General features: G+C 39.2%; 1 protein-coding gene across 4 annotated transcripts in view; it reads right to left on the bottom strand.

Moving 5' to 3' along the window:
* WDR89 (WD repeat domain 89) overlaps positions 1-15,103 on the bottom strand; it is a 57,144-nt gene that overhangs the window by 13,725 nt on the left and 28,316 nt on the right. Inside the window, exon 3 of one of the 4 annotated variants that reach the window (XM_088839551.1) lies at positions 8,937-9,046. The exons of 2 other annotated variants lie outside the window; for them this stretch is intronic. The gene's annotated coding sequence lies outside the window, so the exon portion shown is untranslated. Of the gene's footprint in view, positions 1-8,936; positions 9,047-11,372; positions 13,091-15,103 lie in introns of those variants that run through there. One more of the 4 variants, XR_008687229.2, reaches the window with a different exon arrangement.

The following is a 15,103-nucleotide window of genomic DNA, read 5'->3' as shown; positions in this document are numbered from 1 at the left end:
GTGGTGTTGGAGAAGACTCTTGAGAGTCCCTTATACTGCAAGGAGATCCAACCAGTCCATTCTAAAGGAGATCAATCCTGGATGTTCATTGGAGGGACTGATGCTGAGGCTGAAACTGCAATAGTTTGGCCACCTCATGCGGCGAGTTGACTCACTGGAAAAGACTCTGATGCTGGGAAAGGTTGGGGGCGGGAGGAGAAGGGGACGACAGAGAATGAGATGGCTGGATGGCATCACCGACTCTGTGGACATGAGTTTGAGTGTACTCCGGGAGTTGGTGATGGACAGGGAGGCCTGGCGTGCTGTGATTCATGGGGTCGCGGAGAGTCGGACACGACTGAGCGACTGAACTGAACTGAACTGAACTGATCAGGGATACAATTTATGTGATGCTGTGGACTTCTTATTGCATCACATCATAGAGGCTCATAATAACAACTTTGATCACTTTCTTAAGTTCTTGGTGCTCAGACTGTCTCTGACTGGACCACTGAGAAACTGCGTAGGCCAGCTTCTGTGCGCTTTTGATATGTCATTATCACAATTAGTCTGTAAGTCCCTACACGGAACAACTCTGTATAAGAATAAGCGAAGTTTGAAAATAGTGAGCTTCCTTTAAGTATTCAGAGACTAAACAGCGTAACTGTTTACCTTCACAGCATAACTGTTGGTTCTATAACCAGATAGGTTAAATGGCCTTCTCTCCTTGAACACGTCATGCTTCTGTCTCAGGACTGTGGCAGTAGCTGCTTCTCTGTTTGGAATACTATCTGTACATTTTTGGTGTGAGTAACTCCTGCCTGTTATTCAGGTCTCAATACGTTACCTCCCCAGAAAGAACTTCCCTGATCAACCAACCTAAAGCGGCCGGTCACTCCCTATCATATTGCCCATTTTGTTAAATAAAAAATTAAAAATGCTTTAATTATGAACTATTTCAAATGTACAAAGAAGTGTAGAAAACAGGAAACATACTCAAATACTGTATGTATACTACCTAGATTTAACAGATGTTAACATTTTGCCATATTTGCCTCAGTATTCTATTTAAAGAAATGAAACGATAGATACAACTTCTATGATTAAGAAATTCTAAAAATGGCATCACATTTATATGTATCTTTGCTACAATTTGCTCTTTTCACTCAATATTTTTGAAAAACTTGATTTTACCTGACTTTCTTTCTTTTTTGTTATCAATATGGTTGTTGAATAAATGAATGAATAATTGATTCAGCTTTCATGCATAAAGAGCTGAAGAGCTCCAGGAGAAGCAGAATAAACCTAAAATGATATGTCATATGTCTGTATGTTTGCAGGAAGAGCTCTGCTTATGGAAATTAGTAACATAATGGCATTCTTTAGCAGTACTTTAAATAAAGCACAAAAAGGAAATATAAAGACTTTATATTTGTGAAAGAAACATTCTTTAACATAAATTTTTTTTTTTTTTACTACAAGCTATTCAAATATGTCCTAAAATGTGTGTTCACTTAAGAGTATACTGCCTACACACTTTAAGGAAAAAATCCTTTTTAATTCCAGATAAAAAACAACTACCCATTCTTGAAATAATCAAAGTGTTAATAAGAGTACAAAAGAAACAATTCTTTGCTACTGTTTCATATTGATCTCTGTCTATGAAATATCAGATTGATGAGAATTTTAAACAATAAGAAAGTTTAATGTGACTTTTACGTTAAGAGTAAGTTACAGGACTATGGCTGTGCACTGCTACCCCCAAGCAATATAGCAGTGCTGTACTTCTCCCCCAACAGTGCTGCCCAGAGTCTGCTCCACATTGGAACAGTCCCCTGCAAGGCTTTAATCCAAAGGATTCTGGGATCGATGATGCAGGCAGAGTGGGCCCCAGATGGAATGCTACAGCAAACCAACATTTTAAGATAGCAGTAATGGTAACAATCTCACTAGTGTTCCACCTGACACACTGTTTAAATGCAGTACAGTGCTTCAAAAAAAGAAAGATATTAGAAGACAGGTAGATCCCACAACACTCTCAATATTACAGAGTTTATATTCATTCATCCACAGATACAAATAGTAAAATACTACTTTAATATCCTTGGGAAAAGAGGAAAACCTCTGACTTATGCTTTAACACATTAATATGCATATGCAAATGAGCCATATTGGAAATATAACTTACAAGGTTACACAGTTAATCTTAATTTTACATACTAATGAATCATTGTAAAATGATAAATAAACCTTTTTACTTCTATGTATGCCCTTATCTGAGGTTTTATTTTTTTTTTGGCATGATCCTCTTCCCCATTCCTCAAGATAAGCCATAGTCTCTCTTTTCTTCTCACTCAGTAACCTCATTGAAATTCAAGTTTTCAAGTGCCACCTACATGCCAATGAGCTCATCTATTTACAAGTCCATATTTCCAAGTGTCAACTAGCCATCTCTCCTTGAATCCCACTACAACTCCAAATTAAACTGATTATTTATGCTTCCCCTCCATGAAACAGTCTCCTTAAAAATAAAACCAAATTATGCTTTTCGATGTTCTCCATGTTGGTCGATGGTATTGGCACCATGACAACACTCTCATCTACTCAGTTACCTAAGCCAGAATCTCTGGGGAATATCCAATTCTCCTACTCAGGCTCTCATCCAATCCCTTGTCAAATCTTTTGCTGCAGGCTACTAACTGAAGTATAATGTTCAATCTATTTCTGGAGATCAAAACAATATTGACAACTTCATATGGTTCAACCTAACAAAAATGTATATAAAGAGAACAAATAAGATTAACCATAATTTTAATATTTTCTCTATTTGTTTCTGTTAGACACATTAAAGAAGGTAAGTTAGCATTTTAGATCTCAACAGGCTAGTGAGAGCTGAGGACATCCTTCTTATACTAAGGCACACCCACAAATGGAAAAGAAGAGAAAAGAACACTGAAGCAAAGAATAGGGAGGAGAAAAGAAGAGAATGAAGATAAGCCCAAAGAGAACAGAACAGAAAAGAGAAGGGAATGCAGTTACTGCCACTACCTCTTAAATCACACTGCACTTTGTACTTTCCCAATACTGAGATGAGACAAGGAGGAAAAGTCCAGATAAAGGAAGTTCAGTAGACTCAAGCTATGTTGGCTAAAAAGTTTTCATTAGGCCATCTTGAAACACATCAGATGGAAAATGCTCATTAATCTCTAATCTGAGGAACAGTCCTTAGATAATTGAGAGCTGATTTACTTGATAACAACATCCCTAAACATTAAGTATTTCTTCTGGGGCTTTTGCCTTAGTAAGATTTAAGTTATCTTTATCAATCAAAATGTTCTTTTACTTCCTATTAAAATAAACCCAATAAAGTGCTATTTCTATATATAAAGTACATTCTAAATACATCTAACTGCAACTAGGCATTCCTCTTATTCTTGAATTGACCAAATTTGAATATGAAATCTGAAGGACAGCCTAGCTAGCTTAAATAATTCCATAATGGAAGTGAAAGTCGCTCAGTTGTGTCCAACTCTGTGCAATCCCATGGACTATACAGTCCATGGAATTCTACAGGCCAGAATACTGGAGTTGATAGCCTTTCTCTTCTCCAGGAGATCTTCCCAACCCAGGGATCAAACCCAGGTCTCCTGCATCGCAGGCGTATTCTTTACCAGCTGAGCCACAAGGGAAGCCGATAATAGAAGAGGAAGTAGCTTTCTTTCCCTTTTAAACAAGATGAAAAAAAGTATTAAAAGAAAACACACATTTTATACCTATTTAGAAACTTTTGATTACAAAAGGCACTCTACTAAAAGTCTTTGGCCGTGTATTATTGTGTAGGAAGTCAGAAATGAGCAGTATGTTTAGAAATAGATGCATTTCTATCTTTCCGGTATGAATGTTCATCATACTTGAAAGATTTGACAACATAAGCAACAAATACTATTACATTTTCCTACTAAAGAATAATAGTTGTATTTAAACTATATGTTGGATAAAGGACTAGTTTTCTTTTGAAACAATTTATCAGACTTGGGTCAGAAAATGGAATTCCCCACAGCTGATACTTAATATTGCCCATTGACCACAAGGAACTCTGATGATGGTAAAATGCAGAGATTCAGCTAATGTCCTAAATGTAGGGAGAAGCTAAATGAGAAAAGTCATTCAGGGATGGTCTTTAACAACAAATAATCCACATTAATAATGTAACTACAATAACACTAAAACAACTAGCAAGGTGGGCTAGGACGATAGAGGCTTGCAGAGAAGAAAACAATCATAATTGGAGTTCAACAAATGCTAGACTGTGTGCTGGAAACTTACATCTAGTATTTTTTTTTTAAATCTTAATCATTTAACCCTATGAGACAGGCATTATTATCAACATTTTACAGAAGAAACTGAAGCTCAGAAAAACTGAGTAACTTGCCAATGCTCTTACAGGTAGTAAGGGGAAAATACAGGGGGAGTTTGATCTGAAACCAAAACTGTAACTTCAGAACCTGTGAACCTGCGTTCATTTCAATTCTATGCTATTCTTCTTCTGTGTAAGTACTAAAATATTAGTGTTGACTTTAATTAAAGAATATGCCTATTAGGCTTTGAGAGGAGGAATTACACATCAGTTTTACATATAAGCAGAGGAGAAGAAAAGGGAGCAGGATTATTGCAAAAACACACACCAATATGGAAAAAAGCTATAGTAAGTAACCATCACTTTTTATTTTTTGGGGTCCCATTTTTTAATCACGAAGTTTGTATGGACTAGAGAATAGTAAAAGAACCCTTATGCAACCTGTTATCCACCACAAACAATCACACTCCTCAAAAATTATTAAGGGCAGAGGGGCCATTTATATATCATATTTTATTTGAAGGGCAATTAGGAAAGTCTAGAGGCCATCACTTCATGGGAAATAGATGGGGTAACAGTGGAAACAGTGTGAGACTTTATTTTTTTGGGCTCCAAAATCACTGCGGATGCTGATTGCAGCCATGAAATTAAAAGACTCCTTGGAAGGAAAGTTATGACCAACCTTGATAGTATATTAAAAAGCAGAGACATTACTTTGCCAACAAAGGTCCGTCTAGCCAAGGCTATGGTTTTTCCCGTGGTCATGTATGGATGTGAGAGTTGGACTGTGAAGAAAGCTGAGCGTCGAAGAATTGATGCTTTTGAACTGTGGTGCTGGAGAAGACTCTTGAGAGTCCCTTGGACTGCAAGGAGATCCAACCAGTCCATTCTGAAGGAGATCGATCCTGGGTGTTCATTGGAAGGACTGATGCTAAAGCTGAAACTGCAATACTTTGGCCACCTCATGCGACGAGTTGACTCACTGGAAAAGACTCTGATGCTGGGAAGGATTGGGGGCAGGAGGAGAAGGGGACAACAGAGAATGAGATGGCTGGATGGCATCACCGACTCAATGGACATGAGTTTGAGTGAACTCCGGGATTTGGTGATGGACAGGGAGGCCTGGGGTGCTGTGATTCATGGGGTCGCAGAGTCGGACACGACTGAGCGACTGAACTGAACTGAACTGAGAGGCCATCTAGTATGAGGGAAACCCTCCAACCACCCCTCTTCCCTCTCCATGTGGCATCAACACGGTTTCGGGGTTGACCATAGGCCCAGAATTGAATTCTGATTAACCTAATCATAGCAATGCCATTCCTTTTAACCTGTAACTGGTAAAGAAATCCTATATTTTTGCCAATTCACACATGTATCCCCCTCTCAACTAAAATCTGTTCACATGTGAAAGACAAATTCTAAAGTGCACCCAATCCAACCAATGGAAAGAACTTTTATTTTATGTTTATGAGATTCAGTATTTCCTGACTATTTAAGTCAATTTGCAGTAGAGTTTTTGTTAATGCAGTCAGAACCACCCAAACTAATTAGAGATAAAGTCTTGGGTTTTATTACCAAGTTCTGACTTAATGTAAAAGGCTTCCAAAAGAAAGATTTAGGAAACATATTTTAAAAAGTCAAATTTCATTCATTTTAAAGACAGGGATTTTGATCATTTGTTCCCTTTAGAACATTCTATCCTCTCCCTTTCCTACCTTTTCACCTGTTTTTTTTTTTCCCCAAAAAAATAAAAGGGAAAAAATAGGATACAAAAAGGAATTGTCAGAAGACTATAAAAATCTATGCCAAGTAATACTGGTAGGATTCTTGATTCTAAAGACATCAACAACAACAAAAAATGAACCACTGAAATGATACAATATTTTAAAACTTAATATAAAACTCTATCTGCTAAGTTTCTGTGTATTTTTAATCTATTTTTGAATATTTAAAATAGCCCCATAGTTCAAATTTCAAAAAGTTCCAAAACTAACGTCTTTCCAGAACATTTCTGTCCTTAAGCCCCTTTCCTCTCGCAGGAGGTCTCAAATATTATGTTTCTTATGAATACTTTCAGAGATTATCAATTTCGAAATAATGCAGTGAATTATTCCCAGTGTGTCAATAGTCTGTCAATGTGGTACAATAAAAAAGCAATATGTTTAAGAATAAAACATCCTAAGTCTTTGTTTACCATAAACTAGCAAAGTCATCATTGTACAAATTAACCTAACCTCTGCAAGCCTCAGTTTCTTCATCTTTAAAATGTGGATAGAAATGGATATACTTGATATTGAGTGCCTTTTATAGCCAAGTAAAATGCTAAATGATGGAGATTCAGATGAGAAACACACTTGCTGTCTTCAAAAGTTTGGGAGAAAGACCAGGAAACAATTACAATATACGGTGATGATACAAGGACATGAGAAATCACAGAACACAGAAGGAACACATAATTCTTGGTATAAAAAAAAAAAAGCAAATATTGATTTCCTTTCTAATAAATTTTCATTTGATTTTCCTTATTTCATTTCACATTCACGTTTTTAAAACTATCATTGTACAGCTTTAAAAAAAATAAAGCAGTCTGTTACTTTTATATTAAAACTATTCTTTAAAAAATGAATCAATACGCAAAATTTCATGAACACAAATATCAAACCAATAATTCTCAATTCTGAACAAACCACTGACATATCAAATTGAGTGAATGCTTTTTAAGATTTTTTCATTTCATAATGAAAAATACATTTCTAAACAGCAAATGGACTTCATTATGTTTTAGAAGAAAATATACTTTCACTGAAGTGAAACTCAAGTTCTCAGTCAACTTCTCCAAGATTCTTTAAGTTAGGTACCAGTTCAGTTCAGTTCAGTTGAGAGGCTTATTATCTATCCCATTAAAAATACCCTTTGATCTCCTTGGAAAAATGGCCTGAATCTAGGTCTCAGACAGGGAAACTAGAAGATGAACCTAAAGCAACAAATAGTGCCCAAAAGCAAAGAAGTGATTAAAAAAAAAAAAAAGACACAAGAGCTATGATCTCCCACTGGTCACTCTAGACCAATTTGAGCAACAAAATAACACTGGGTTATAACCTAAAGAATAAGATCAAAAAGAATAAATAGCCATGAATCCATATTGATAAAAATAAATGACTCTCCTCTCCTGGAGTACAGGCTGGACTTAATTACTTGCTTCCAAAGAACAGAGTAAGGAAAGAGTAAAAAGAGACTTTATCTAGAGAAAACCAGAAGATAACACCTTGAAAAACCAATCAAGGTTAACATCACTGGCAGTAAATTATGTTGATGTCACTTGCCCCCTGATGTGATGTGATGAGAAAGATTTTACTTCTGTGACATTCTTCTCAAAACTTCACATGTGTCTGAGTGCTAAGTCACTTCAGTTATGTCCGACTCTTTGCAACCCTATGGACTGTAGCCCACCAGTTTTCTCTGTCCATGGGATTCTCCAGGCAAGAATACTGGGGTAGGTTGCCATGACCTCCTTCAGGAGATCTTCCCAACCCTGGGGTCAAACCTGTGTCTCCTGCAGCTCCTGCACCGCAGGCAGATTCTTCTTCTTTTTTAAAAAATTGATTTATTTTAATTGGAGGCTAATTGCTTCACAATACTGTAGTGGTTTTGCCATACACTGACATGCAGGCAGATTCTCTACCCCAAAATTCATAACCCCAGCCTATTCTTGAGAAAACATCAAACTCAACTGAGGGACAACCTACAAATATGTGGCTAGTACTCTTCAAGTTTCCAAAGTCATGAAAAAGAAGGAAGGTCTGAGAGATTGGTGGTATTCTTGATTAGATTCTTAACCAAAAAAAGAATATCAGTGGGAAAACCGGTTAAATCCAGATAAACTCTGTACTTTAGTCAATAGTATTATACCAGTGTTAATTCTGGTTTTGACAAATGTATCATGGCTATGTGAAGGGTACAGAAGGGTGAAGGAGGGCTGCCTACTATATTTCTAAGGTCTCCACACTGAGTTTGGGACATGAGAAACAGCCCACAGGAATAGATATACCTGGGATTTGGTATAGGACACTCATGGGATCCCAGAAGGGAAAAGAGTCCAGGTCCCCCAGCAAAGATTGCCTCAGCCCTAGCCTATGATGACTTTTTGCCAGTAGTAGTGAAGCAATGGAGAAGGCGGTAGCACCCCACTCCAGTACTCTTGCCTGGGAAATCTCATGGATGGAGGAGTCTGGGGCTGCAGTCCATGGGGTCACTAGGAGTTGGACATGACTGAGCGACTTCACTTTCACTTTCCACTTTCATGCATTGGAGAAGGAAATGGCAACCCACTCCAGTGTTCTTGCCTGGAGAATCCCAGGGATGGGGGAGCCTGGTGGGCTGCCGTCTATGGGGTTGCACAGAGTCAGACACGACTGACGTGACTGAGCAGCAGCAGCAGCAGTAGTGAAGCAATGGTTGTATTTGGGTCAGGTGATCAAAAGGTGATGCCTTCTTCACCTTCTCTTCACCCACCTGCTGGCTGGATGCAGAGGATGCCAAGGCCCTAAAGAATGGTTGAGTCAAGCTTCCCTGGTGGTGCAGTGGATAGGAATTCACTTACCCGTGCAGGAATCACAGGTTCGATCCCTGGTCCAGGAAGATCCCACAAGCCACAGAGCAACTAAGCCTGAGTGCCACAACTACTGAAGCCGAACACTGAGAGTCTGTGCTCTGCAACAAGAGATGCCACTGCAATGAGAAACCCGAGCACTGCAAGGAAGACTCAGTGGGACCAAAAAAAAAATGGCTGAGTCATAAAATGAAAGGAGTCTGATTCTGCCGATCACCACATGAAAGGCTAACTGCAGAACAGAAAAACCTACATCTGACTGCGTCAGTTTATCAGCAAGGGAGATGCCACCTGAAAGATGCAGTTTAAAAAACTCCACAGCATAATGACTCCAACTTTTTAGTATCACTCATCTTTTCTTCGGGTTAACTCAAAGGGAATTTGCAAAGGAATTCATAGTAAAGAAACACCTAAATTCTAGCTATTTCTTTCATTTTATGTTTTTGTTAATTAAACCCAAGTTAAATGCAATACTATTCAGAGAAAATATATACCAATAAATATTATATAAAATAATTTCTATTCATGCATGCTTCTGTTCAATTTACCTGTATATATACAAGAAAGGTCTTGGAATAATGTTCATAAAATGTATGTCAAGTATCTGGAGTGTGTGTGTGTTTGTATGTATCTGTGTACAGAGGGAATATGTTGCCTTCTTTTCAGTACGTTTTCTATATTGCTTAAATTTTTAACAATGATGATATAATCCAATAAGTACTATTATGTTCATTAAACTGATAAGAAAAGCACAGCTAACATGCAGCTAACCTAGAGGGTGGGATGGGGTGGGAGGTGGGAGGGAGGTTCTGAAAAAGCTGGCTTCTGAACTCAAGTATTCTTGTTCCAGAGCCCATACATAAAATTAACTCCTATACTATACTGTGTCTATCATAAGCACTTAGCATATTTTTTAGAAATAGGTGTAGGCTATGTTGCTACTGGTGCTGCTAAGTCGCTTCAGTTGTGACCAACTCTGTGCAACCCCACAGACGGCAGCCCACCAGGCTCCTTGGTTCACAGGATTCCCTAGGCAAGAATATTGGACTGGGTTGCCATTTCCTTCTCCGTAGGCTATGTTATCTGTATAATAAGCATCAGTTCAGTTCAGTTCAGTTCAGTCGTTTAGTCGTGTCCGACTCTTTGCGACCCCATGAATCACAGCACGCCAGGCCTCCCTGTCCATCACCAACTCCCAGAGTTCACTCAAACTCATGTTCATCGAGTCGGTGATGCCATCCAGCCATCTCATTCTCTGTCGTCCCCTTCTCCTCTTGCCCCCAATCCTTCCCAGCATCAGAGTCTTTTCCAGTGAGTCAACTCTTCGCATGAGGTGGCCAAAGTATTGGAGTTTCAGCTTTAGCATTACCACCCTTATGGCAGAGAGTGAAGAGGAACTAAAAAGCCTCTTGATGAAAGTGAAAGAGGAGAGTGAAAAGGTTGGCTTGAAGCTCAACATTCTGAAAACAAAGCTCATGGCATCTGGTCCCATCACTTCATGGGAAATAGATGGGGAAACAGTGGAAACAGTGTCAGACTTTATTTTTGGGGGCTCCAAAATCACTGCGGATGCTGATTGCAGCCATGAAATTAAAAGACACTTACTCCTTGGAAGGAAAGTTATGACCAACCTAGATAGCATATTAAAAAGCAGAGACGTTACTTTGCCAACAAAGGTCCGTCTAGTCAAGGCTATGGTTTTTCCCGTGGTCATGTATGGATGTGAGAGTTGGACTGTGAAGAAAGCTGAGTGCTGAAGAATTGATGCTTTTGAACTGTGGTGCTGGAGAAGACTCTTGAGAGTCCCTTGGACTGCAAGGAGATCCAACCAGTCCATTCTAAAGGAGATCGATCCTGGGTAGACTTATTTTTTAAGGGAAGGGGTGTTAGCAGAGACTTTGGAAGAAGTGCTGATATCTCATGACATGTGCTACTGGCAAGGTCGATGGCAAACGGGAAAAATCTAATGGTAGTTACAAAAGTTCTATACTGAGCGTTAAAGAACAGCCACTCATATGCATTACCACTATGTCCTAGAGAACATCTTGGGATAAAAAGCAAGAACTGGTTTAATGTCAGCTGAACGTTTCTCAGAAAACTTTTATATAACAAATATAGAGAAATTTGTATGTATGTTTTAAACTAACAGAGAACTGGCTTTAAAACAATTTATCAAGAAACCACTTGTTTTATTTTTTAAATTTTTTAAAATTTATTTTCAATTGAAAGCTAATTGCTTTACAATACTGGCTTCTGCCACATGTCAACATGAATCAGCCATAGATATACATAAGTCCCCTCCCTCTTGAACCCCCCTCCTACCTCCCACCCCATCCAACCCTCTAGGCTGTCAAAGAACCATTTGTTTTAAATTGGGCAGAAGTGCTACATATTTAATGGAAGGTATGCTAAACTGACATCTGCTACAATTTCAGTGTAATTTCAAATATCATACTCATTAATGACTGAGACTTAATGTCTTTGTAAATTAATGCTGCTTAGTGAGACTGAATATGCTATTCTTACTCACATGAATGTTCAAGATACTGGTTGCAGCAACATATGGTACTTCATGCATTAAATACACTAAAATTCTTAGGGAGAGCACAGTTTTTAAAGTGCAGGAATTTGTTACCAAGGGAAAGGGGGTAGTGGGTAGGGAGGAATGACACACATACACTCTCTCAAGCACTATGAGATTATCCTTCAGCTTCCAGATATAACATTCAGAGTATCTTTTAAAAACCAGACACTTTCCTCAGTAACATCTTGAGGTGTCCAGCTTCTCAAGTAAATCCTCCACCCCAAATCCATCCTTTATAGTAAGTCTATGAACACCCAGCTTCTTTCAACAAGAACAATAAATTGCCTTTGCCTTTCCAGAACAACCAGCTGGAGAACCAGAGAGGAACCAAACTTCCGCAATCACTTGGAACAGACAGTAGCAATGTGGAAGAGATCACATCTTGAATTGGTACTCTTATGTTTACTACTTCTTTTCATAATTTTAAAAATTAATTAAACGTTCTCTTTAATAACTGCGAAAAGACAAAGGAAGATAGGAGGGAGAACAAAAAGAATCATGGCTTATAATGGAATGATGTTAACATCAAAGAACCAGTCATTTGAATACTGTTACAGTTAGAAACTGATAAGCAATATCATTAAATCCTTATTCAGTAATTCAGAAATAATTCTTGAATGGCTGACATGACAGGCCTAAAACACAATGGATTTAGCAAAGAACACAGGCAAAGTCCCTGCTTTCAAAAGAGGGTGGTGAGGAGACAGACAGATATATAGATGGTTATAATGGAAACCGTGCGTGCGACTCTGTGAGACCCTGGGGACTATAGCCTGCCAGGCTCTCCTGTCCATGGGATTTTCCAGGCAAGAATATTGGAGTGGGTTGCCATTTCCTTCTCCAGGGGATCTTCCCAACCCAGGTATGGAACCCATGTCTCTTATGTCTCCTGCATTGGCAGGTAGGTTCTTTACCACTAGTGCCATCTGAAAAGTCCTAATGGAAACAGTGATAAGTATTATAAAAAATAATGTGTAAGTCAAGACATGAGACAGGAAGAGCCTTTTACTTATTTTATTTTAGATTTTTTTTTTTTTTGATGTGGATGATTTTTTAAGTCTTTATTGAACTTGTTACAGTATTGCTTCTGTTTTACATTTTGTTTTTTTGGCCACATGGCATGTGGGATCTTAGCTTCCTGCCCAGGGATGGAACCTGAACCCCTTGCCTTAGAAGGTGAAGTCCTAACTCCTGGACTGTCAGGGGAGTCCCAGGGATAGCTTTTTAGATTTGGTCATTAGAGGCAAGCTTCTCTCATGAAGTGACATTTGAGCCAAGATCAGAATAAAATTCGGAAGCAAAGTATTGGACCATGTGAGGCAAGAGCCTCCTGGGCAAAGAAAAACAGCAGGTGGGCCGGAGCAGCTAAAGCTGCGTCAGGGAAAGAAAGCGGCACAGGAATTACGGTTGAAGAGGTAGCTGGAGTCAGAGAAGAGCTCTGCAGGCCACGGTAAGGACTTCAGCTTTTACTCTCAGGTAAGGACGCAAGCCACTGCAGGTTGACAGCAGGTGAGAAACGTTTGTGACCGATTCCTTGGCTGGCTCAGCCTGGAGAGCACACCTTTGGGTAAGAATGAGGCAGTGAAAAGCCTTGTTGCACAACTGTGGACAAGAGATATGAAAACAGGGAGAAGTGGCTGGATTGTGGCTGTAATTACGAAAGAGGAATAAACAGAATTTTCTCATCAGACTTCAAGAAGAGTATGAGAAGTGTCAAAGATGACTCTTAGGTTTCTGGCCTCAGGGACAAGGAGAATAGACCGTTAGCATGTTACTTTCAGGATAATTATAAGCATTTAGGACAATTACAAGATGATTAATTAGATAATTAATCATACAATTGTTTAAATAGTCTTTATAAACTGTGGAGCCTATGTGCATGCTAAGTTGCTTCAGTAGTGTCCGACTCTTTGTGACCCTAGGGACTGTAGCCCGCCAGGCTCCTCTGTCCATGGGATTCTCCAGGCAAGAATACTGGAGTACGTTGCCATGCCCTCCACCAGGGGATCTTCCTGACCCAGGGAAATCTGCATCTCTTATGTTTCCTACATTCGCAGGCAGGTCCTTTACCACTGCTCCACCTGGGAAGCTCATAAACTGTGGTATTGATATATTAATATAACAGAATTATACACAGCAAAGAAACCAGAAAGCCACAAACCACCAGTACATGCAACAAGGTGGATAGACCTCAGAACTGTTTAGTGATAGAAGCCTGGCACAACAGGGTGCTACAGGATTTCCCTGATACAAAGTTTAAGAACAGAAAAAACGAATCTGTAACGGTAGCAGCTGGAATGCTGCTTATCTTTTGGTGGGATCCAAACTGAGAAAGAGCAAGACGGCTTTTGAGAGGTGATTATACACAGATGTGTACAAATTTGAAAAAACAAGCCATCCTGGAGCAGAATGACCTTCGGCCTCCATCAAGATTCTCATTCTGAGTAAAAAGGAACAAGTCTACTGCTGGAGGAGGAAGGCTGAGGTGAGAAATCCCCTATCTGGCTCAGCATAGCAGTGCCTGCCTAAAGTTAAGAGTGGAGGAGGAACAATGAGGAAAGCCCTCCAGCATCCCAACACTGCAGGCTCAGTCCCTAAGTCGTGTTTGACTCTTTGCAACCCCATGGACTGTAGCCTACCAGGCTCCTATGTCCATAGCATTTTTCAGGCAAGAATACTGGAGTGGATTGTCATACCCTCCTTCAGGGGATCTTTCCACCCTAGGGATTGAACCTGCATCTCCTGCCTTGGCAGGCAGATTCTTTACCACTGAACCACCTGCGAAATCCCATGGACAGAGAAGCCTAGTGAGCTACAGTTAATGGGGTTGCAAAAGAGTTGGATAAGACTGAGCGACTAAACAACAACAACATACTAACTTACAAACCAACACTGCAGTGGCTTATTAATATCAGATAAAGGAGAGGTCTGAACAAGGACTATTAATTCACTTAAAATTGTCATAAACCTAAATGTGAGGGCAAGGACTACAAAACTTCTAGGAAAGAAGTAGGGAAGTTATGACCCTGGGTTAGGTGAAGATTTCTTAGTATACAAAAGCACAAACCAGCAAAGAAAAGCTTGACTTAATTAAAATTTAAAACTTTTGCTTTCTGAAAATTCGTTAAGAAAATAAAATGTCAATCTAAAAGAAGTGAAGCTCAAGTTACCAGCAATCAAGTTTACTTGGGAACAGTAGAGGAACTGCAATTCGGGACACCAAGCTGTAACAAATTACAGACAAGCCTGTTAAGATTTAGGGTGGGTTGCTTTTATGAACAAAGTGTGCAAATGGGGATAGTCCAGCTGGGAGACATGCAGAGAGTTCACTGGCTCGAAGATGGAAAGAAAGTTTTGGAGGATGCTCATTGGTCACAGGTTAAGCTTCAATACATCTGTAAATCAGATAATCCTTTATACAGCTCTATACAGTCAGCAAAAACAAGACCAGGAGCTGACTGTTGCTCAGATCGTGAACTCCTTATTGCAAAATTCAGACTTATATTGAAGAAAGTAGGGAAAACCACTAGATCATTCAGGTATGACCTAAATCAAATCCCTTACGACTATATAG

Source organism: Moschus berezovskii, chromosome 9, assembly GCF_049115385.1.
Source record: "Moschus berezovskii isolate FMDL1 chromosome 9, NW_MosBer_1.0, whole genome shotgun sequence".
NCBI lineage: Eukaryota > Metazoa > Chordata > Mammalia > Artiodactyla > Moschidae > Moschus > Moschus berezovskii.
Note: the sequence above shows the minus strand (reverse complement) of the source record. Positions and strands in the feature narration are given on the sequence as shown.